Source organism: Arachis ipaensis, chromosome B03 (genome assembly GCF_000816755.2).
Source record: "Arachis ipaensis cultivar K30076 chromosome B03, Araip1.1, whole genome shotgun sequence".
Taxonomy (NCBI): domain Eukaryota; kingdom Viridiplantae; phylum Streptophyta; class Magnoliopsida; order Fabales; family Fabaceae; genus Arachis; species Arachis ipaensis.
In genome coordinates, this window is record NC_029787.2 from 29,563,219 (window position 1) to 29,569,840 (window position 6,622).

Sequence of the window (6,622 nt, forward strand, 5' to 3'; positions counted from 1 at the left end):
ATATAAATTAATAGAGTTTCATTCGAATTAAACAATCTAAAAATAATTCAAATCAGTCAAATTTAAATTACATGTGATCCACATAAATTGAATTTGACCAACTCAAATTATGCATGCATGTAGTTTTAGGATAAATCAAATCACGTTGATTCGAATTACACATTCACATGACTAACACTAATTCGACCCAACCAAATTCGAATTAGCCCACGGTTTACTACACATGGTAATTCGAAACAGGATGTTTCGACTTACACACGGTTTAGGCAGCTCAAGGTAATTCGAATTGCACTTATTCGAATTAACAAAACTTTCCCTATAAATAAAGTTCGAATGGAGCTCATTCAAACTACAATTTCAAACCCCTGCCCCACCAAATCTCAGAAAAAACTCTTTCCTTATGACTCCAACAAAGTGTTCAACATCATATTTCGTTGATGGGATAACCCAGACCGACTATATCATTTGGATGGAGTCGCCTATATAGCTGGTGTCATTAATGAAGAGGTTAGTGCGCACTTTTTCTTTTAAAAATAGGATTTAATGTGTTACTTTTGTATTTTTACTTTTTGTTTCTTATAATGGTAGTCATTATTTACCGTTGTTAAGTTTGATAGAGTGGTTATATTAGTGGTTTATTAGTTTGTAGACGTTTGACGAATGAATTTCTAATTTGGATAGTGATTACAAATAAGTAGAAGAGTATGAGTAGTAAAGATAACGAGGGATGAAACTTATTTAGAGTAAATTTTTTTATTAACATGAATAGTAATAATTGAAGTAAATTCTTGTGTTAATGTTATACTATTTTTAAGAAAATATTTTTTTATTAGGCCCAGTTTGATGTATATATGATGTTATTTTCCATTTTAATGTGTAACATTATTTGGTAGCGTACAAGTTGTATTACTTGGATTAAGATATGCAATAGTTGATGATGCTGTATAAATATGTTCCGAGTTGAGAGACAATCTGATACGTTCTTTATGCACCTCCACCGATGTAACACGAGCATGCGACGGCAGCAGGGTATGCGCCTGGACGAGAGGATTGTTCCGTACTTGCAGATGGCTACTTTATACCATCTTGCGAGGTTGAACAAGAGTTGGTTTAGGTTGGATGAGCCGCTGGTTAGTGCATTCATGGAGCGATGGAGTCCGGAGATGCATACTTTCATATGCCATTCAGGGAGTGCACAATTACACTGCAGGACGTGACGTACCAGTTAGGGCTGCCGATCGATGGACATTATGTCAGTGGTTGCCTGACAAATTTTCAGATGTACATCGAGGGTGGTCGCCCAGCTTGGTCAACCAAACCCTCCTAAAAGTCAGTCTAAACCCGAAATGCGCCTCTGTCGCATTTAGCAGTACCTTGATACATACGGTTGCATCCGCTCTAACCATCAGCAGTATAAAGGCCGAGATCACATGATAATCAAGACTCCTGTGATCGTTTGAGATCGACGTGGCCAAACAAGTGTGAGGTCCATTGTACGGTTTTACCTCCCAAATATCTCTACGCTGGCAGAGACTGATCCTAATAAACCATGTGCACCCGTTGCCAAATTCCTTACACTTTCCAAAGTACTTGTGATAATCGGACTCCACCACTTTGTATTGTACCCTGCGTCGGATGCTATAGGTCTTCACGCTTAACAAGGCCTCTTCTTTGTCCTGAAACTGCTGACCAACTTGAAACTCTGACAGACCTCCAGTGCCCTGTGTGTCTCTGGCACCAAATCCAACAGGATCGCCAGGAATCCCTCCTGTCTCATGGCATCCAAGTCTAACGATGAAAAGTGCGGGGGGTACTGCTGAATTTCTGAGATGGACGCTCCGCTAGCCCCAGCTGGAATACTCGCTGCTATGTCATCACCGCTATCATCGGCAATGATGTCCGGCTCCACATCATTAGCGTCATCATCATCCAGCAATACATCATCGATACCATCCGGTGTCCCACCATGTAATGAAACTAGCGCCGTATCAATAATACCAACTTCTCCGTCACCACTGCGGTTGAGATCAGCTGCGAAGGACGGGGAGGCAACCACCATTGCTTGAGGTGCAATCACAGGCACGGATGAAGAGCCACCAACAGGCCTCGAACTAGAACAGGCTGCCGTTGCTGGAGTTTGGAAATTCCAATTCGAACCACCTGAAATCGGAATGTGATAGAATAACTTCTCAACCCGTTTCATGCCTTACAACCCTAGTTTATGTATTAAAGAATTCAGGAATTCAGCGAAACTCGTTGTAGGTTTCAGAAAAATATTGAGGGGATCCTTATCAGTAAACTTAATACCAGAGCGTATTTTTTTCTTAATCAACCATCTATAGTGCACCAACACTAAAAAACTCTCCTCACTAGCCATTGTGTTTCACTCTAATAGGAGGAATTCACGTTTACATCATATTTATATACGTCGGAGGATTGATAATTCGAATCAGTCAAATTCGAATTATATATATGTAAATCGAAATAGGCTCATTCGAATTACTAGGGACGTCCTTGCATGCATAATTCGAATTGGCCAAATTCGATTTATATGCATCACTACTAATTCGAATTGGCCAGATTTGAATTAGTGTTGGTTTGTCTAATTCGAATGGGGCTCATTCGAATTACATAAGAATGTGCTTTTGGGAGATCCAGGTAACGTTTTTTGTTTTTGGTTGATTTATGTAATTTTGGCATCTATTTGGTTTAATTGTGTATTTTGCCCTATTTTTTAGTAATGTAAAAATTTAATATATTATTTTTTTATGGATACCACAAATCTAAGAGTTAGATTTGTAGTTTTTAATTTTTTTAAACATAAAAATATGAGGGGTTAGATTTGATTTTTTTTATTTAAAAATTTTTAAATATATAAATCTGACTCTCAAATTTGTGTTTTAGCATTGAAAAATTTTTTAAACATGCAAATCAAACTCTCCAATTTACTTTACAATTAAAAAAATTTATTTTCGTCCACAAATTTGAGGCTCCATTTTCTTCTTGATCATAAATTGGACCCTAGGTTTTGTATTTCAAACAAATCTGAACTCCTAATTTGCAAATTTTAATTTAAAAAAAATTTATCTTCATATTCATAAAAAACACATTATTGTTTCATAATTGGATATAACACATCCTGGATATCCATAATTAAAAAATTAGCCAGATTTTATCATCTTCTAAGTTTGATACGAAACAGAAAATAAACAAAGAGACAAGGATTGAAATTGAAATAGGAAATAAAAAGATAAGTTAAAATTGAACGCAAAGAGAATTATTCTATTTTTTGATACAACAAAAAAGAGATTTATTCAACCTAACTTGTCAATACCATAATTTAAAAATTGAATCGAAGAGACTCATTCGATCTTCTATCCAATTTCATAATACAACAAAAACAGAATTTACTTAACCTCATTTGTCTATATTATGATTTCATCACGAAACTAAAAAAAAAAGAGGGTTTTACACCTCTAATTATTTTTAACGGCTACAATAGTTTATAAAATATTTATAATTTTTTATTATAAAAACTCCTAAATTTATAAATATAAAGTTTAATCTAATGATTAAATAAATAAAACTAAAATATATAAAATTAAATTAAACATTATAATATTAAAAAATATAAACTAATAACTACTACAAAAAGGAAAAGGTAAAAAGGGAAGAAGAATGAAAATCTAATTGAAGAACGAAAATTTGGTTAGAATGTCTATTGAAAAAAGTTAGTATTGTTTTGATTGGTATTACTCACAAAGCCATCTTGAATGCTTCTCCAGTGCTTCATCTCTCAATCGTGAGTGGTGCTTCTTCTTCTCCTCTATCTATTCCCCACCGCATACAATTGCCGAGGTTCAATGCTCATTTTTCACATTCAGGTAGGTTGTTCTTGAATAAGAAGCTCCAATTGCAGATCTGAAATTGTTGTTGTGATTTGAATTAGTCGTGGTTTTGCTGCTGAACTTGAAATTTGGAATTTGTATAATCATTGTTGATTCTGGATCAGGAATTATTGATTGTAATTTTGTTGATGACTTTTTTAATATGAATATGTTGTTGCCGACGAGTTGCTCCCCTCCCATTCATTATTAGCGTCTGTTGCTCGCCGTTTTAGATTCGGGTTCCGTTCTACTTCGTTTTGCTTTTGTTTCTGCTTCAGTCTATTTTTGCTTCATTTTGCTTCTACTTTATTCTGCTTCTACTTTTACTTTTGAATTGGTTTTACTTATGTTCTCTGGTTATGTCAAAAAAAAAATTTATTTGTGCTAAAAAATTATGATTATAAGTTTTGATTGTGTTTTACTTGTAATTAACTGATTATGTTATGACAAAAATTCTGCTTTGGTCATGCTAGTTCTAAATTTGTGTTGATTATGGCAAAAATTCTGTTATGGTAGAAAGAGAGCTTGTTGGCAGAAGGAGGTTGGTTACAAAGGAGGAGGGTAAAGAGATGGTGGACGAGGTGGGGAGAGTGGTGGAGAGTGGTGAGGGTAAAAATTATAAGTGTAGGGTATTGGTAAATAAGTAAATTCACTAATATTTTTTAGATGTTTAATGTCCATAGGGACTTAATTAAAAAAAATTAAATGGTATAGGGACCCAATTGAAAAGAAAAAAGTATAAAGACCTAAGTGAAAATTTAGTCAAACTATAAAAACATGCATGTAGAGTAATTAAACCTAAAATATTATTAGTTAGATTCAACGTATGTAAGAATTAGGCAAGTTTGTTATAATATTAAGACCCGTTTGATAAATATCCATATCTATCAAAGACATAGACATGAGTATATGTAAGACCCAGAATCTTTGAAAAGTCTTTTATGATCAAGTCTCAAATCATATAGTTATTTATAGCCTTAATTTCAGAGATTATTTTATTAAGGACAATTAAGGCAAGTTTGATTTATTGAACTTGAGATAAGTTATGATTATTATCCAATTTTATAACTATTAGATTATTTTCTATATTTAAAGTATAAGGTTGATAGTTATGAAAATAATAAGGATTTTATATGATTTGGATTAGATAAGTAATATTTTAAATATTATTACTGCTATTTTGGAAAATGAAGAAATTAAGTATATTATTTCTAATTTTTAAATTTGGGCATTTTATTGAAAATAAAGTGTGAAATTGAGGAGCAAATAGTATTTCTATACATTAATTTTGTTGGATTAAAATTTGTTCCTAATTACTATGTTACCTCTACTTTTATTTGAAATTACAAAATTACCATTGAACCCAATTTTACCCTAACCCTAAAAACCCTACCCGGTTCCCCTGACCCAGTTTCCTCACAACTGCTGCAGCCCCTCCCTTCTAACAGCAGCCACCCTTGTTTCCCCTTCCTAACAAAACATACGGCACAAAGAAAGAAACAGAAAGAAAGAGGAATCTGAGTCGGGAAAGGGTAGAAGAGAGGGAGAGGGGGACTAAGCTGCGGCGAAGAGGGGAAGGAGGAGCGCCGCCGCGGTCCCGCCGAGCTTCTGCCAACACCGCACGAAGCAGAGAGAGAGAGAGATGGAGAAGAGGGCCGCAGAGGGAGGAAGAGCCGCCGCCGTTGGGTCCTTGTTCCTCGCCGTCGAAGGAGCTGCTCCCAGTCACGGTGGTCGCTGATGTTCGCGCCGCTGTCATCGGAGAAACCCGAGGAGAAGAGATGAACGCGACGGGGAAGAGTGAGTGAGCCGCGCCGGCGTTGTTGGAGCGTCACCGCCGTCGTCTCTGTTGTGACTGGTGTCGCGTCGGAGGACCACCATCGCGGGGGAAAGGGAGGGAGCTCGCGGTAAAGAGAGAGGGGCGCTGTCTTGCGTGCCGCCGTCGCACCTGGATACCGCCGCTGCTACTGCGAGCTCGCCGTCGCCGGAGCTGGATGGTTGTTGTCCCTGCCAGCAGCGAAGAAGCGAGGTGAAACCCCCTCCATGTCTGCTGTCTCGGTCCGCTGAGAAAGAGTTATCGCCGCCGCGCCTGGTCGCCGGAAAACCCCGCTGCCGTCGTCGGAAAACTCTGCCGGTAAGGGTTTTGAATTCGGTCTTCATTTGTTTAAGATTCTGGAAGCTTTAACGTCTCTGTATATGGGTTCCAGGCACCATTGCCGGAGTCCGGTCGCCGCTGCAACTTGAGGTGGCTGCCGGGATGCTGCCGAACCGGTTCGGAGACCGCTGTTAAAAAGGGAACTCACTTTGAGTAAATTTGGCTTATGAGCCTGAGATGATTTGAGAAATGAGATTTCTAAAGCCAGGGCTGAAAAGAGTTGAAACTCGATTTCAAAGTGAAATGAATTGAGAAAATGATTTTTGGCTTAAATGCCGACTTTATGAATTTAATGATGTTGAATGGTGGAAGTGCTGTTTTGTTGTGAGCCGGAATGGCTGTGTATGATTATACATATTGGTTGGTTCTGGATTGAACCGTGAGCCAGAATGGCTGTGTATGATATGAGTATTGGCTGGTTCTGGACTGAACCGTGAGCCGGATGGCTGAGATGGATGTTGATCCATGGATGAGATTGAATGCATGTTTATGCTGAATCATTGATAAATGTAAATGTTGCACTTTCACTATCTGAGATACGAGTTTCCCTGGGTAGTAGCAGTGGCTAGCCACCACGTGCTCC